Source organism: Sciurus carolinensis, chromosome 11 (assembly GCF_902686445.1).
Source record: "Sciurus carolinensis chromosome 11, mSciCar1.2, whole genome shotgun sequence".
Classification (NCBI taxonomy): domain Eukaryota; kingdom Metazoa; phylum Chordata; class Mammalia; order Rodentia; family Sciuridae; genus Sciurus; species Sciurus carolinensis.
The window spans coordinates 66259538-66278081 of NC_062223.1; the positions used below are offsets into that span (position 1 = coordinate 66259538).

General features: G+C 39.6%; 1 protein-coding gene across 2 annotated transcripts in view; it reads right to left on the minus strand.

Moving 5' to 3' along the window:
- Window positions 1–13820, minus strand: part of Ampd3 (adenosine monophosphate deaminase 3) — a 126505-nt gene extending 112685 nt beyond the window's left edge. For both annotated transcript variants that reach the window (XM_047516173.1, XM_047516168.1), the window contains exon 1: window positions 13650–13820. The gene's annotated coding sequence lies outside the window, so the exon portion shown is untranslated. The remainder of the gene's footprint in view (window positions 1–13649) is intronic.
- Window positions 13821–18544: the final 4724 nt, after the last annotated feature.

Sequence of the window (18544 nt, forward strand, 5' to 3'; positions counted from 1 at the left end):
GAGATGTGTGGTTCCTCAGAAACCACTTCAGAAGCCCAACCCTTCAGGTCACCAGTCATTCCATGGAAGTCAAATCTGTCTCAGAGCAAGAGACACACCTAGACTAAGCTAAGATCTATCATCATTACCCTACTGAACTTTGACATCCCAAAACACACTCTCCCAGACACCTGCCCTGTATTTGTTGTTTATTGCTGCAAAATGAGTTATTTCAAATTTAATAGCTTAAAACAAGAAACTTTTATTATGGGGTTAGGAATCCAGTAGTGGCTTAGCTGGTTTATTTCGATCAGGGTCTTTTTCTCAAGATTGCCATGAAGGGGTCAGCCAAGGCTACCGTCATCTGAGGCTCAGCTGGGTCACACTTAAGCTCACTCATGTGGCAGCTGGCAGAAAGTTTAGTTCTCTGTCACCTGGACCTCTCCATAACTTCTTATGGCATGGATTTCTGCAGAATGGATTATCTAAGAGGGCAGACTGACCACGACAAAATGGCAGCCTTTCACAGCCTAATCTTAGAAGACACTTAACACCACTTCTGCCTTATGTTTTGTTTTGTTTGCCTTATTTTTCTGATCATGCAAGCCCACATAGGTACCAGGTAAAATGTGACCACACAAGGGTATGAATAAGGAACTGGGGATCACTGGAGTCACTTAGAAGCTGGCTACACACACCCTCTGCCCTCTCCAGCTCCAGCCTCTACAGTCTTGCCTTCACAGTCCAAGAAGGGATTTTAGAGGCCCCAAGGACAGAGTTAAGCAACGTCAAAGTAGCTCTGAGACCCAAGAATATGTGTGTGAAGGACAGCATGAGGAGGAAAAGAAAGAGGACACAGGAGGACAGAAGTAAACCAGGGGGAACAGGTCTTGAAGAAAGTATGAAAATAAAAAAGTAATATTATGTAAACAGAGAAGACTGGATCTTTAGTGGGTAGAATTGATAGAAGCAAGAACTTTACAACAGCAGAGATATAGTCTCCTCTCATGCCACTTGTTCATAGCCGGTGGTCTGTTCCACATCTCCTGCTTGGGAAAGCAGCTGTCATCTTGAACTCTACCATATCACTGGCAGAAAGAGAACTCTGGAGGGTCTTGCAATGCTAATGAAATGCACTGGCCCAGAAGTAGCGCATGTCCCTCCCCTGCACTATCCACTGGCCATAAATGGTCACTCTGGCTCCAACCGCTACAGAGAGCCAAGAAGTGCAATCCTATCACGTGCCTGGAGGGAGAGAAAACTGGAAAAACTTGGCAAACAGCACTCATAATTCCTCAAGGTCTAAAAGGAATAAACTTTTCAGAGAGAAAGGCAGGGACGGGACTAGGGTGGATTCTAGGGGTTAGATCACAAGGCAAAATGAGACTTTTCCAGGGTTTGATCAAAAAGGCCCTTTGACGGTTCCTCCCCCAGCTTAAGTCATCCTGTGCTGCCTCATACAGCAGTCCAGAGAAGCATTTCTTGGGTCCTCTGCCTCAGGCTTGGGGCATTCCCTGACCTCCCCTTATACAGTACCCACCCTCATCCAGCCCTTTGATCCAGGGGGAGGATGCCTAGACTCCAGGTCACATACCACTCAATTTCATGTTCCAAAATGTAGCCCAAGCCCTTGGGATCCCTGGAGGTAACTCCCAACTCTCTAGTTCTAACCTGACCACCTGCCAATTGTCATTGGTAGAGAGTACATCCAAGCTCTCCATCAGCCTAATGTGTCTCTGGCCCCTGTTCTCTCCCTTTTCACCAAAATCTCACTTCTAGGAATCTGTTTCTTACCCACACTTGCTGGTCCAGTCCAATCAACCCAGGCAAAAGATGTCATCTCCCCAGGAGGTCTTTCACACAGATACCTGGAGGTGGCTTCAAGACAATTCTTTGTAACACTGTCTTTATCTCTGCAGACTCCATATGACCTTTCACATTTATTCACATTCCCATATCCAACAACTCCTTAAGTTGTTAGAGCTGGTTTAGTTATTGGCCAGGTCCAAGCACTTTATTCATTCCCTCATGGATTAAGAAATATCCGTGGTCATCAATAGAACCAGGGCCACCTGACCCCAGTTTCTTACTCCCCATCCCCTAAGCTATTTGCTCCAAAGTACCCAGCTAGTAAGTGGCATACCCAGGCTTCAGATCTGCCTGGTTCCAGATGTCAGGCTCTTAACCACTAAGTGATATTAAATAGTGGCAAACATACTTACAAAAGTGCCCCTCCAGGATTTTGGCCTTAGATGGCATCCTTAAGGTGACAAGGAAAGGGTCATCAGAAGATGGACAATTTGCTGCCTCACCATCTGGCTTCATCCACCCTGGCAGCTAGACATACAAATTGTCTCAGGTAGCAAGAAAAGACAGGAAAGGAGCACGTTGGACAAAGGTCCAGACTCAACATGATGCCCTCCCATTCTGAGGTTTGCAGAGTTGCCCTGCCAGGTCATACCAGGCCTTCAAAAAGTTGACCTGGAGTAGAAAAGTCATTAGTGGTTCTCCCTAAGGGCAGAGTCCAGGCTTTTTCTGAGGCATCAGAACTATGGCCTCATTGCAGCACCCTCTTCAAATCAATTGCTCTGGAGAACTCCCGGGGATTTCAAGACATCTGCAAACACGGAACCTGTGGAACTGAGTGCCATTCTCAATGCCTCTGACTTCAGGAAGCCATGACACAGTGGCCAGAAAGCAGGCGAGGGCAGCAGAGAGCCAGCAGCAGAAGCCCAGGAAAGAGCTAATGATCACAGCTGGGAGAACTCCTGGAGGAAGTGGGAGGGACACACGGAGAACCTCCATCTGCCAAGGAAATCCCCTCCCCTGGGTTCATACAGAGGCCAGTTCAGGTTGAAGCAAAGATGCTTGGGGAGCCCACTGGGAATCAGACCGGAGGAGAAACAGAGAGATGCCAGAGACAATACCACTGAGAGGCAAGAAGAGAGCCAGGAACTTGCTGGAGATCACCATAGGTCCTGGAACAGGTCTGAACAGGAGCCAGTCCTGTCGTCTTCAGGCCAGGAGAACAGAGAGGAATTTGAGAAAAAAAAGCAAAGAAGAAAGCTGCTCAGTTCATTTTAGGAGATCATCATGACCCTGATAGCAAAACCTGTCAAGAAAAGCACGAACACTGGAGGAACATCAGGCCAAAGCCACTTTTGAATGTGGACAGAAAACAACTGAAACACTAACTAAGTCAAACATATCAAAAAATTATCTGTGATAGTGAAGCAGAGCTTAGGCTAGCACTGTAGTGATGGTTTGGCATTAGAAAGCATATTAAAATGATACAGTTCACCAACAAGAAAATAAATCACCCAGACCTACATTCTGGGAAAAAAAAAAAAAAAAAAAAAACTAAAATTTCACATTCATGTTAATTTTTTTAAACTTTTAATGTATAGGAAGAATGGCTCAATCTCTTAACAAAGAGTAACAGTATCTTACTTAAAATCAAAATATTATAGATTACTTCATTAAAATCACAACTAAAACTGGTCATGGTGGTCCACACCTATAATCCCAGCTACTCAGGAGGCTAAAACAAGAGGATCACAAATTTGATGCCAGCCTGGGCAATTGACCAATCAAAAGATTTTTTTTAAAAGGGCTAGAGATGTTACATGGTTGGTATAGCACTCCTGAGTTCAATTCCTTTTCAAAAAGTTTGAAAATATGACATTGATAAGCGTGTGGGTAAAAAGGTGTAGGAAAAACAAATGGTTTCTTCTCTATACTCAAATAATTCTCTGTTGGTGTCCCAGTTAGTGTCCTATTATTTATTTCTGAGAGTAACTGTTCAGAGTTAGTCCATACCATAGATTAAGGGCTCAGTCCCACGAGAATCACCCCCGCTGCCTACCTCAGGCACCAATTATGGGTCCCCAGGTCATCCAGACTTCTGCCTGACAAATTGGGGGTTCTCACAGCCCTATTCTCATGTTCATTAATTTGCTAGAATGGCTCATAGAACTCAAGGAAATTTTACCTATATTTACTGGTTTATTGTATGATGAAGGATATAACAGACAGATGAACAATCAGGTGAAGAGGAGCAGGGGTGAGGTCCGGAAGTGCACGGAGCAAGCAACTTCTCTCCCTATGGAGTTGGAGTGCGTCACCCCAAAGCACATGAAAGCATTCACCCACCCAGAAGCTCTACAAACCCTTGACGTTAAGGATTTTTATGGAGGCTTCTTCACACAAGTATGACTGATTATTTCCTCAATCTCTAGTTCCTCTTGCCTCCCTGGAGGACAGGGTGTGGGGACAAAGTTCCAAGCTTCTAATCGTGACGTGGTCTGGTAACCAGCTCCCAGCCAGGAGTCCATCAAAAGTCATTTCTTTACAACAAAACAGACATTCCTAGCACCTATATCACTCAGGAATTTACAAGGGTTTTTAGGAGAATTTATGTTAGGAACTGGGGCAGATATATAAGAGAGAAATGCATGCAATATGTATATTTCTTATTAAATTACAGTATTGAATATTGCTATAGCCTTTATGGAAAGCAATTTAGCAAGATTTAAAAATTATAAATACATATATCTTTTATTCTAGCAGTTCCTCTTTTAGGGATTAACATATATAATGAGTATATACAATATACATTGTAATATACAAGGATATCCTACAGATATCCATGAATCTATGTAAAAAAGCATATGTACAACCTTATTCTTTTTTATTTATTGTTATTACATAAGCAAGTGGAAGTGATTGGATAACCATCAATAGGAAATTGTTTGATAAATTGTAGTATCCAGCTATTAAAAAGAGTGAGGGAGCTTCCTATATACTAAAATGAAATAAGCTTCAACATATAATGTTAAGCAAAAATGCAATTTGCATTAGACGTCTCAGGAAGTGTGGGTAGTGGCACAAACCTAAGTCCAAGCTACTTGGGTATGTGGGAGGCTGAGATAGAAAGATCTCTTGAGTCTAGAAGTTCAAGGCCAGCCTGGGCAACAGAGCAAGATCCTGCAATAAATTTAAAAAAACACTATGCTGGGTGGCAGAGCCCTTGTCTAGCACACATAAGGCACTGGGTTCAACCCTCAGCACCACATAGAAATAAATAAATAAACCAAAGGTGTTGTGTCCATCTACAACCAAAAATATTTTTTAAAAAAGACTACATAATTTACTACCATTTGGACATATGCATTATGTATTATTGTATTTACATATTTACTTGTTTATGCATAAATTATCTAGTAACATTTATTACATCTGCATACTCTGTTTTATGATTTGAATTTTCAGCCAGTAAATATATTATCTATTAACAAATACATTCAGTTTTAAGAAATAAGAGCTGGGGAAATGTTTACAAAAGTATCGAGGATCTTTGCTTTGCCAGACATAAAATTTACTTTAAAACTATTATTACTAAACATTATGAAATGATAATACTGGCAAAGTACTTGACAAACATGAGAATTAGTAACTTGATACATGGCAAAGAAAACATCAGAAATTAAGGAATAATGTCAGATTATTCACTCAACAAAGGATTCCAGGGAAAAATAATTCTTTGGCAAAAAAAAATTCTCCCTTGACATCAGACACCTAAGTAAATTCCATATTATTCCAATTTTTAAATGTGCAAAGTAAAACTCAACAAAACTAGGTGAAATATATATGACTAGCTAACTCATTTTCATATATTGATGGATTTTCTGTTTTGAATATTAATTGAACTTCCCATTCCTGGGATAAACCCCACTTGATTGTGCTTGATTTTCTTTTTCAGATACTGTTGGTTTCAAATTGCTTAAATATTGCAAAATGTTTTTTTTTTTTACCTTTATTCATGAGAGATATTGGTCTTTAGTTTTCTTGTAATATCATTATCTGCTTGTGATGTCAGAATAATTCTGACCTCTTAAACTGAGTGATATTTCTCCTCTATTTTTTAAGTGAGTTTGTAGAATTGGTATTTTTCCATTCTAATGTATGATAGAATTCATCCATTAAGCATAAAATTGTTCATAATATTCCCCTTTTTAAAATATCTGTAAGATCTGTTATGATTCCCCCCCCTCTCATTCCTAATGCCTTTCTTCCCTCTCCCTTCTTCCTTCATTTTCCCTTCTTTTTATTAGTCTGATTAGAGGTTTATCAACTTTATTGACCTTTTTAAAAACCAAGTTTCCAGTTGGGCATGGTGGTGCATGCCTATAGTCCAAGCTACTCTAGAGACTGAGGCAGCAGAATTGCAAGTTTGAGGCCAGGCTCAAAAACCTATAGAGACCCTGTCTCAAAATAAAAAAATAAAAAGGGCTGGGGATGCAGCTCAGTGGTAGATTTCCCCAGTACTGGGAGTTTTATTGACTTTATTATTTTTCTGTGTTGTATTTCATCAATTTCCACTCCTTAATTACTTCCTTCTATCAATTTTATGTTTGCTTTTCTTGCTTTTTTTTTTTTTTTGGCAGAAGCTTACATCATTGATTTCTTTAGACCTTTCTTTTCTAATATAAACTTTTAAAGCCAAAATTTATTCAAAAACACTACTTTAGTTACCTACCACAAATTCTGATGTTGTGGTTTCATTATCATTCAGTTCAAATTGTAATTTCCCTTCTTTGACTCACCGGTTATTTAAAAGAATGTCATTTAATTTCCAAATATATGTGGACTTTCCTTTTACTATTGATTTCCCATTTAATTGATTTTTAGTCAGAGAACATACTCTATGTGATTTCAATTATTCTAAATGTATCAAAATTTATTTTAAGGCCCACAGTGTGTTCCGTCTTGGTGAATGTTCCACATGCTCTTGAAAAGAAAGTGCGTTCTGCTGTTGCTGAGTGCTAATGTTCCATAAATGCCAGGTCAGTCAGTAGACTGTGTTTCATCTATATTCTTACTGGTCATCTGTCTGTCCTATCAATTACTAAGAAAGGAGTGTTGAGATCTCCAACTATAACTGTGGATTTGCTCATTTCTCTTTACTTTTGATGGTTTTTGACTCAAATTCTGAAGCTCTGGTGTTGAGTGTGCACACATTTTAAATCTTTTTTATTAATCAACCTTTTCAACATTAGGAAATATCCCTCATTATCCTTGGCAATCTTTCTTGTGCTAAAGTCTGTTTCGTTTTTTATTAATATAGCCACTCCAGTTCTCTGGTGGCAAATGTTTGCAAAGTATATCTTTTTCTATTCTTTTAAGTTTAATCCATATGTGCCTTCATTTATATATACTTTTTTTTTTTTTTAAGACATGGCCTCACTAGATTGCCCCAGCTGGTCTCAAACTTTCAATCCTCCTTCCCCAGGCTCCCAAGTAGCTGGGATTACAGGTATGCGCCACCACACCCAGCCTCACATTTAAAGTAGGTTTCTTCTTGCACACAGCACAAAGTTCAGTCTCCGGAGTTTTTTGTTTGGTTGTTTTACACTTGTTCACTTTTCGTTTGATTTAGATTAATTTTGTGGTGCTGGAGATCAAACCCAGGTACATGTTAGGCAAGGACAATACCATTGAGTTTAACCTCCAGCCCTGGGTCTCTGTTTTTAACTAGAGGGTCCGGATCATTTATGCTTAATGTGATTATCTACACAGATTAAAGTTTATTAGTTTGCTATTTGTTTTCTATTTGGCCCCTTTGTTCTTTGTTCTTTCTTTCTTTTCCCTTTTATCATGAATTCTTTTGGATTACTTGATTGCATTTTAAGTATTTCATTTTATCCACTTATTTGAAAATTCGTTAGCTACACTTATTTGGAGGTATTTTCTTTTTCCTTCTGTTTTGTTTCTGTGGTTGCTTCATGTTTTGCACCCACACATTTATCCAATCCTGGTCTACCTTCAAATAATATTATACCACTTCATGTATAAGAAGACTTCACGAGAATGGACTTCTATTTCCCCTTCCTATCCTTTGTGCTATGTGGTCATGCATTTCACTTCTACATGTGTTATAAAGACCATGAAATGTTCTTGTTCTTCTTTGCTTTTGAGGTACTGGAGATTAAACCCAGGGGTTCTTAACAGAATTAAGAACAGTCCTTTTTATTTTTTATTTTGAGACAGGGTCCTTTTTATTTTTTCCTTTGAGACAGGATCTCACTAAGTTTCTGAGGGTCTTGCTAAATTGCTGAGGCTGGCCTCTGTCCTGCAATTCTCCTGCCTCAGTCTCCCCAGTTGCTGGGATCACAGGCAGATGCCACCATGCAGGGCACACTGTTATTTTTTTAAGTGAATTGTCTTTTTTTTAAATTGTCTTTTAATAACATTTTTAAATGAAAAAATTTTATTTTATAAATATTCATCTTTGCCATAACTTCCACCCTCTTTCCTTCATGTAGTTCCAAATTTCCCTGTTTTATAGTTTTTAGTTGTCAGAATTTTCTTTACTGTTTCAAAAGTTCAAGTGATGTTCATTAATTCTCAGTTTTTATTTGTCTGAAGAGTCTTCATTTTTAAAGAATATTTTTCCTGGGGAGAGCACTGTAGGCTGACAGACTTTTCTTTTAAAGCTGTTGTTAGAAACAAGGCCTTGTTTTTGCAGTCATTCTTATCTTTGTTCCTCTGTACATAATGTACCTCTTTTTCTCTGGCTGAGTTTCAGGATTTTTTTTGTGTCATTGACTTCCAGCAGTTTGATTATGTTGTGCCTTGGTGTGGTTTACTTTATGTTTATCTTATCCTGCTTGGGGTTTGTTGAACTTCCTGGGTTTGAGGATTTATAGTTTTTATCCAGTATGAAAACATTTCTGCCATTATTTCTTCTGCCTCTTCCTTTAGGACTCCAGTTATACATATATTATGCCCCTTATTATTGCCCCATAGGTTACAGAGACTCTGGACATCTTTTCAGTTTTTTTCTTCTGTTTTTCCCCCTTTCTGTTTCTATTGCTTTGTTTTCAAGTTCACTAATCTTTTCTGCAGTGTCCAGTCTGTTATTAAGCTCATCCAGTGAATTTTTCTTTTTATGTATCTGCTAGCTCTGTCCATTTCACTACTTTATGTCTATCATTTCCTGTCCATTTCACTGCTTTATGTCTATCATTTCCTTCCTTGTTACGTTCATGTTTTTATTTAAATACTTGAACATATTAACAATAACTGTTTTAAAGTTATTTTCTGTTAATTCCATTATTTCCTTAATATCTATATCTTATTCTTCTCCTGCTGATGAGTCACTCTTTCTTGCTTCTCCCCTACCTAATAATTTTTTGGATGCTGGGCACTGTGCATGTTATGTTGTTAACTGACTGTATATTGTTGCCTTCCAACATAAGTGACTTTGGATCCTGGAACGGAAAAAAGACATCAGTGAAAAACTAGTGAAATCCAAATGGAATCTGTACTTTAGTTAACAACACTGTGCCAATGTTAATTTGTTAGTTTGGATAAATTACTATGGTTATGTTTACATTAAGGTAGGCTAGGTGAAGGTGATGCGGGAATTCTTTTTTTTTTAATTGTAAACAAATGGGATACATGTTGTTTCTCTGTACGTGGAGTAAAGGTATACCATTTATGTAATCATAAATTTACATAGGATAATGTTGTTTGATTCATTCTGTTATTTTTTTCCTTCCCCCCCACGCCTCCCACCCCTCTTTTCCCTCTATACAGTCCTTCCTTCCTCCATTCTTGCCACCCTCGCAGGAATTCTTTACACTATCTTTGCAACTTTTCTGTAAATCTAAAATTATTCTCAAATTAAAAGACCTGTTTTAATTCCTCTTTTTCTTCTGTTTATCTTAAGGTACTATTTGTTCTGTTTTCCCTTGCATTTGGCGATATTTAGGCTTTGTTTCTAAAATGATTTATTTTTTGTTTGTAATTCTTTTGTTATCTCATTTCTACATTTTTATAATTCTGATTTATTTTGTTCTTCAATATTTTTGTTCAAAATAAAATGCTATATGATATTATGACCTCTTTTTGAGTGACTCTAGCATGTATGTTTCATTGTCTGTATGTATAATACTGTTAATCCTTTTCTTCATGGAATTTTTTATCTTAATGCTTTCCTAATGGTTATGTTGGTATGAGTTCAGGATGGTTTTTGTTTACTTATTTGTTTTGTTTTGTTCAAATTGCTTTTATAATCCCACAGATTTCTCTTTTCTCTTGTTTTCATGCAGTGTCAAAAATGGCATCTGAGTCAGGCACAGTGGCCACATTGTAATCCTAGCTACTGGGGAGACTGAGGTAGGAGGATCATAAGTTTGAGGCCAGTTTGGGCAACTTAGTAAAACACTGTCTCAAAACAAAAACAAAAAAGGGCTGGGAGGTAGTTCAGTGTTATAGCACTTGCCTACCAAATATGAGGTCCTGGGTTTAATCTCTAGTACCACTAAAAATAAAAAATAATTTTTTAAAAGGCAGTCTACATTCTATAATAAGTTATTTTTTAAAATCATTCATCATTTTGTTTTCCTGGTTCTTATTTCCTTCTACACTTTGACCTGAACTTTCTCTTTCTTTAGTTTCTTTTGTCCTTATTCAATTTCAGTTCCTCTCCTAGAAGTTTCCAGTAGCATGGGGCCTGTCTTCAAATGGTGCACCACAGGTTACTCAGTCTTGAGTTCATTTTCAAAGAGGCTAGAGTGCCCCGGTCCCTTTAGGCCTTACCACAAGCCCTTTGTTCTCATCCATCATTCAAGTGGACAAATTCCCATTTTTGCTGCTGCTCTCAAATTGACCCTGCATACTTTTCATCATGGCTGATGTTTTCTCCTGATTTCTCAGTTCCATGAGCTGCCCTGTTGTTTCCCTCTGCTTTGTTCCACGATATGTCTATGGTTGGTGCTTGTACTCTGTCACCTAGTTTTGCTATAAATGTTGACCCTAGGTCTTTATATAGTTAATCAGGCATTCTGTTTCTTATATGGTGATTCAAGTCAATTCACACACTATGTCACCCCCCCTCCTGTTGTCTTCCCAGAATTCCAATATCTATCACTTTTAAACCAGGGCTGAGGTGGAGGACATTAGATATTCTGAAGTCACATTTATATTCCATTTGCAATTTAACCACAGTGATAGAAACTTGGAAAAAAGTCAATTGACGCAAGGAAAAACACCCCACATACTTGCACTAATAATGTAGGTAGCAATTTGTGTACTTCTTTTTTACTAAATGATTTATTACATGTGTCCCATATCTGGTATATAATCTTCACAGTGGTCATTTTAATGGCTTCAGGATATCCCATTGAGCAGATGTACCAAAATTCACTCAACCTCTTCCCTGTTACTAGACATGCAGGCTGTTTTCATCTTTCAGCTGCTTCAGATGATGTTGGCATAAATACCTTTGCGCACTTGGCTTTTTTGTTTTTGTTGAATTATTGCCTTATGATAGAATCCCCAGAGTGGAATGGATTGGGTCAAGGGTAGGAACATCTCCTTGGCTTTAGCAATCTATAATCTGAAAATGTGTTTTGAGAATTATTTTTCTTATTCTAGGGGAAAGGTTGAGGCTCAGTTGTTATGGTAAGAATCACGTGAGAGAACAAGGACTATTTCCCGGGATGGCTGCTAATATATCTTTTCTCATAGCCATCAGTTTTTCCTGTTCGGTTTAATCAACTTTCATCTTTCATCCACTTAACCAACCCATATGGGGGGCCTGCCCTGTGTCAGGCACTATGTTCCTCTCTTTCACACTGGAGTGAACTCCACATGTATGTGTGCTTCTCTGATCAAGGACCCATCTAACACACATGATGCAGAGGGGCCCAGTTCAGATATGCACTGGCCTAGTTTCTCTGAGGAGCATGAAGGGTGCTGTGATTATCTTCACCAGGTATTCCCTCACCCCTCCTGATATGTCTGAGGCTGTTCATAGAACTCCAGAATCTTTCACCTGGAGAGATCTGGTGTCAGTAATCTGTCTCCCTCCATAGACAAGTTTAACCCCATTCTAGCACAGGTTTGAGTAGAAAAGGGAAGACCTAAGCAATCAGCTGATCCAGTTGCCTAGAAATTATTTTCTTACCTGTATTCCAGAAGACTGGCAAACTAGAGATAACCCCCATGGCCTCCTAGTCACAACCCAACAGTTATATTGATTCAGTCCATACACTGAATCTTCAGTCTGAATTTCCCTCAGTCTGTCTTTCCAATGTCCCCTTGAAACTAACTCCATCTTTTGCTGAACCCAGGTTCTGTTGATCTGGGTTCTGGTCGTGTTCTGAGTGCCTACTCCAGTCAGCATCTCCCCACATGGGGGCTGATCCTGCTGCACAGCTCCAAGCCACTTGTTGAGTTTGTGGCTCAGTCGCCTGAGTACTGAAAAACAAGATCCTATGCCTGTCTCTGCTTTCTCCTCCACGGTCACACTCAAACACTTGGTGGAGTGTGCAATCAAGTCCCTTGCCCCAACCTGACCAGAGTTCACCACACCTTTAAAGTCGCTATCAAGACCAGTTGGCTCCTGGTCTTGTAACTTGCACCTAACCCTGATAAGTTAATATCACAATGTTTTAAAGGGGAGGTATCTAATTGCCAGAGAGTAGATCTGCATTGCAAAAGTCAAATAGTAAGTGTATCTTATACATAGGCCTAGATCCCAGGTTCTTCATTTCCAGGGGGAAATGAGTAGGCAGAATATCAGAGGAGAAATTTAGAAAAGTAAAAGTTCAATTATAAGTTCTGAGACATCCAGGGTGAAGAAGGAAAGAAGGCCCTAGGATTTGAGAATAAGATAGGTCTTGCTTTTCAAGACCAGGGCATGAGGTCAGGAAGGTTTGAGCAACAGGACTGATTTTTTGTAGCATCCCAGATCATCTGGCTGGATGCTACTTGTATCTCCAGAATGTCCAATGGGCCTGGAGCTGGGCTGTGCCCATAGGTGCAGGTCAGGGCGTGACATTTAAAGGTCAAGGAAAGAGAAAGGATAGAAATCTGAGGAAAGATATAGGGACCAGACTGGACCTCACACATGTTAGATGCTCATATAGTCCACACATCAGTTGAGGCCTCCCTACATCATAATTTTATTTTTGGCAGTAATGGAGATTGAACCCAAGGCCTTCTCCATGCTAGGAAAGCACTCTACCACTGAAGGTCACTTCCAGCCCTTGAGACCTCCCTGTATCATGAAGGCTAAGTAACCATTGCTCAAAATACACATGAGCATGGCCTGCAGAAGCTAATGCTTTCTTCAAGATTCCTGTAAATACTAGGATGCATATGTTCCCATGTGCTTGTCTCTCCAGGGTAACAGTCTTTGTTCTGCACTGCATCAATCCAAGCACAAAATTTAGCCTTTTCATGAAAAAGCAAAAATCTTAACATGCTATATATGAGATTAGAAGACTGAAAAATCGTCCTTTCCCCTTTTCCCCGAGCAGGCACGATTTGTCCGCATAAAATAAAAGTTCCTCGTGTGGGACCTGTGTCTGCGGAGCGTTTTTCTGGGAGTTATCGACGAACCAAAACTGCCCCTAACATCTGCCCTAACATCTGGTGCCGTGACTCGGATGGGTTTTTTCCGCTGACTAAGCAAGCGGAATCCCATCCGATGGCTCCTGCGCCTGCAGATTCAGGTTCACCTTCCATTTACCTGGATGCCCAGTTTTCTGCATACAACACCGGACTCCAAAATTGGTGAGTTCCCCTTAGGCAGGCCCCTGACCACTTAACACATCTCGGCCACCCGCGCTTCCTTCTCGCGGCCTTCCGCTGCTCACCTCACGGCTCCCTCTCGCCACCCTGCGGCTTCCCCCTCGCGGCTCCTGCCGCTCAACTGCCGAGGTGTGGGGGTACCTCCTTGGCCTCCATAATTGGTCTTAGTTGTTGAGTGGATGCCTGAATTTTATGGTGCTGAGATTCTTTCTCAGGGTTTGAAGCTCGCTCTCTTCCGCAGCTCCCGCCACAGCCCCCTCCTTATTTGAGAAGCGGCCATCCCCATGGTTCCCTCCGCTGGCTTGCGGCTCTCGCCGCTCGCCCGCGCTTCCCTCTCGCGGTCTTCTGCGTCTCGCTCGAAATCCTGGCCAGGTCTTGAAACTCTCTCGTCTGTTTGCCCGGTTAAACATTGGTTTCAGGTGACGACCAAACCATTGTTCTAACCTCTCGTTGCCTGGCACTGTGGTTTTTGGGACGCCAAATCCATTAGCCAGGTGGGTCTCAGATTACCATGGGATTCGGGACATCCAGCCCAACAAACTCGCCCCTGAGATACTTATTAAATCATCTCAAACCCCTTCACCTATTCCCTGAATCAGAGCTAAATTGTCCTTTAGATAGTAAGTCAGAATGGTCTATTTATGACACCCTAAATTCTAGCTTTATACTAGGTAAAATTATATGCCTAATTATACTAGTTATAATTAAGTACATATATGGGCAACCTGGTGAATGGAAAGGAACTTTTCCCCTTCTTGTTTTTCCTTTCTTTCTTGCTAAACCTCTCTTGGCTTCTCACCCACCTTTTAACCCTTCTTTCCCTTCTGAGTTCACCTCATTCTGTTTCTCCTTCCGCTCCTCCATTCAGCCTACCAAGTCCCCCAACCACGTGGTCTCGTACACACATTCTAGCTCCTTTACTGGAGGTGGCTGACATGGAGGGAGTAAAACCTGAACACATTCTCTTGGCTGATTCCTTATTTTCAAATCTTTTCTTTCTTAGCTCTCCCTGCAGGCTCAAGAAATTAAAAGGACCTAAGCATCAAGTCTCTGCTAGAACATATTAGCCCCTTTCAGATTCAGATCTCAGTCAAGGGTTACATTGAAATGTAAATGAAGAAAGGCTCAGTAGGAGACCAGGTTCAAACCAAAGAAAAAAAAGTGTCCATTTTAAATTTCTCCTGGGCTACAACTCAGAATACTTTTCTCCCTTTCAACTTTTCTCTCCTTCTCATTTTCTCATGCTTTAATTAATAACCATTATCATTTTTCTTCTAGGACTTTGTTTTTCTTAAATGCTGTATTTTTGAGCTCACAATTTTGATCCTACAGACCTAGGTTAATGATTTTTGATCAGTTCTTTTTATTCAACTCTAGAGTTATTTTTGAACATCTATTACATTGCAATGGAGACAAGGCCTTTGCTTTTGTGTTAAATATAAGCACGCATGAAAATTAAAATTTTAAAAATGGATCCAAATATTTTTAATTCACGTGATTTAATGAGGTTCAATTTAAATTGGGTAAACTAATAGAAGTAAAATGTCCTTAAAATTAACTCACAAGTCTCTAAGTGGTCAAACTAATAAAATATTAATGTTTATAAAATGTCTAACATCAATTTTTCTAGGAATTTTCTTCAACAGGAAAGAGACAGCAAATACTATTGGTACACTTGTCTAATATCTTGGTTTTTCTACAATAAGATGAGTGAATTGGAGTCAACATGTATGGGATTACTCAAATGTGTTTGTTAGAGATATCTGATTAATTTATAAAGTTATTACATGGAGTAACATACTTAAAAACATTATTCTTTGTATATTAAATGTGTTCATATTTTCCAGGTATACAAGCCTTTAAAGCAGAAATTTATCAAGCTGCTGTTCTCCAAATTAAACTTGTCTGTAATGGTAAACCTATCATTTAATATTCTATTATAGGACCTGTCATCAATAGGGTATATATAAAATGACATTTAAGAAAGAGTGTAATATGCAGTAGCACAAATGGAACTCAGCCAAAATTCAAGATAGCTATTGCACAAACTGAATGTTTTACTGTTGGCAATTCCATTTTGTATTTTCCTTGTAAACTCTAATTGTTGCCTGATCAATATTTTGCAGAAGTACTGCTTCAAGAGTGAACACCATAAATTAACTTGGAATAGTAAGCCATCACCTATAGAACAGATAATGTAATCCCCGATTAGATAAAAAGGGGGTAAATAACTGTAAAGTTATAGACATTAAAGCTAAAGCCCAGTACTCTTACTTTATGACTGGTGAGACTGACTTGCTTGATGGTTAAGATCAAACTTAAAGATAGAGATTAAATACAGAGGTCAAGAAAAGTCCATATTTGGGTCTTGCCCTCAAAGTCAACCTGAACCCAGGGAACAAGAGGACTTCTCCAAGGAGCTTTACAACTCTGGGTCACATAACCTCCTGAGCAAGGAGATTGATGAGACTGCTAGAGAAAAAGCCACTCAGTGCATCTGCTGCAGAGGAGGGTCATGGAAAAAGGAAAGCCACGTCATCGAGAAGACCCTGCCTAACCAAATGGCACTAATGGAGCTAAGAAGCTGCTCTTAAGTTCTCTATGAGTGACCCCTGTGGAAACTCAACTGACTCTTTAACAGACAGGAACAGGTCACTTTGACCAGTTTGATCTTAAACACCTAGCAAATCAGTTAAAACCAAAGTATAGGCATTCTTGGGCATTTAAAAATAATAGTAACTATCAAGAGAAACTGCTAGAGTCAGAAGTTTTTAGTCAGTTTAAGGCCTACAGACACAAGTAGGATTAATCTATGTTTGCTAGTAACAGAAGTATAGAGATCTCTACTAAATATTGTGTTCACTTCCTGATAACCTAGACAATGTTAAAGCTGCCAAATGAAGGCCTGTCCTCTCCAGCCTTTGCTAGGCCTTGTTATAGGAACAACTTCTCAATTCTTCCACCCCCTGGTGAGGAATTATTAATTTCTATCATCTTTATAATATGCATTAGCAAGTTCCAGATCCTATAACATTTATATTGTATCAATCTTATTTCAGTACTCATGTATTTTTATTCTTCTCTCATAGAAGCACACATCCCCAGATGCCTTTACAGCCTGCTCTCCCGCAACCGAACTTCTACCATGAACCCCTCAATTGAAGCAATTTCTAAAAAGGAACCTCCAAACTGCTTGCCCCACACTGTCCACTTCCAGCTCGAAGAAGTCAGATCAGTCATCACCCCTTTTCCCTACAGCAGTGAAGGAGTTCCTAGTATTAGAGGGGTAAATGAAGTCAGAATTGGAACAGGCAGTTAGTGTAGAAATAGATCAGTCAAATCAAGAAAATGAAATCCATGAAAATCATCTGCCTTTGGAAGCCTAGAAGTAGAATGAACTTTTTACATCTCACCTGCAAAACCAACCCCAGTCACCTAGGCAGGAAAGAGAGAGAAGGCTTCAAAAAGAACTGGAGAGCAAAATTTTTTATTTTTTATAAAAAAAGAAATGGGGGAATGTAAGGAATCTGGCCTCCCAACCACCCGTCAATCTGCGTTACACCCGCCTCTCCCATTACAGGAACCCGGCCTCCCAACCACCTGTCAATCTGCGTTACGCCCGCCTCTCCCGTTACAGGAATTTCCAGCTTACGTTGCCGTAAACTTCCTGCGTCCCACATTACGTTCTAATATGTCATTGGTCCATCAGTCAGTCTGTAATAATTCTCCTCCGCGATTGGTTCCTCCCAGCCTGTGAAATTCCGATAACTGAGGAGAAACCCTACACCATTTTCTTCTTTTCCTTTCCCCTTTTCCCCCGAGCGGGCATGATTTGTCCGCATAAAATAAAAGTTCCTCGTGTGGGAAAAAAAAGAAAAAAAGAAGACTGAAAAATCAGACTGGGGAGATAGCGCAGTTGATAGAGTGCTTGCCTCATAAGCACAAGGCCCTGGATTCAATCCCCAGCACCACAAAAAAAAAAAAAAAAAAAAAAAAAAAAAAAAAAAAAAACAGAAGAAGAAGAAGAAGACTGAAAACCCTCTTGTACATTCTTGTTCTCCTAGTCCTTGTTAGCTACCACTTGTAATGGTTTCCTCTATTGACCCTAACACTATATCTACCTTCAATGCACCCACTCTGACACGCTCCTCTGCATTCTCTGTCTTCCTTCTCCTGTCTCCCTCCTCTGTTCTTTCCTCTTTCCCAACTCTCCAATGGCAGACATAAATTACTTTTCTTATCTCATACCAAGAGGCTTTGGGATATGAGGTTTGGGGTGGGGGTGGATTCTTGTATCCCTACTGCTTCTTTATCACACTTTTCTCAAAGACACTTCCTTTCCATAGAGGAATTCTAGTGTCAGATGTTAAGGTAATTCAAACATTTTCCACCTCAATACACATGTATAAACAGAAAGCAAGTAGAATTGTTCTGATGCTTAGTTCATGCCAGACCAAACACTAGGATTGTGCTATTCAAATGGACTAATGAAGAAGTTTAGACTATTGCATCTGATTCAAGAGTATGCCCTGTGAGACCCCATCTCAAAATAAATGAAAAGGGCTGGAGATGTAGCTTGGTGGTAGAGCACTTGCCTAGTATGCATGAAGCCATGGGTTTCAACTCCAGTACTGGGGAAAAAAAAAAGACTGTCTTTGGCCATGACAACTCAGCTGAAACCCAGAACCGATCCTAAAACTTGATTTGTATTGTGTCCCTTTAAGATGTTTTAGAGACTGCTACAGGAAAGACACCCAAACTGGAATAATGTTTTTATTAGATGAGCCAAAAAGTAGTGCCCCTGGTCAGAAAGTTTCAAGGTTCTTCAAACCTATGTGAATTCTCAAAGTAGTCTCAGACTCAAACTTTGGATTGAAATGTGATATCCATCCAGTTTAAAATAATGTTCAATGAACATTTCATGTGATTAAACCAGGTAATCAGGTAAGCACTTTAAAAG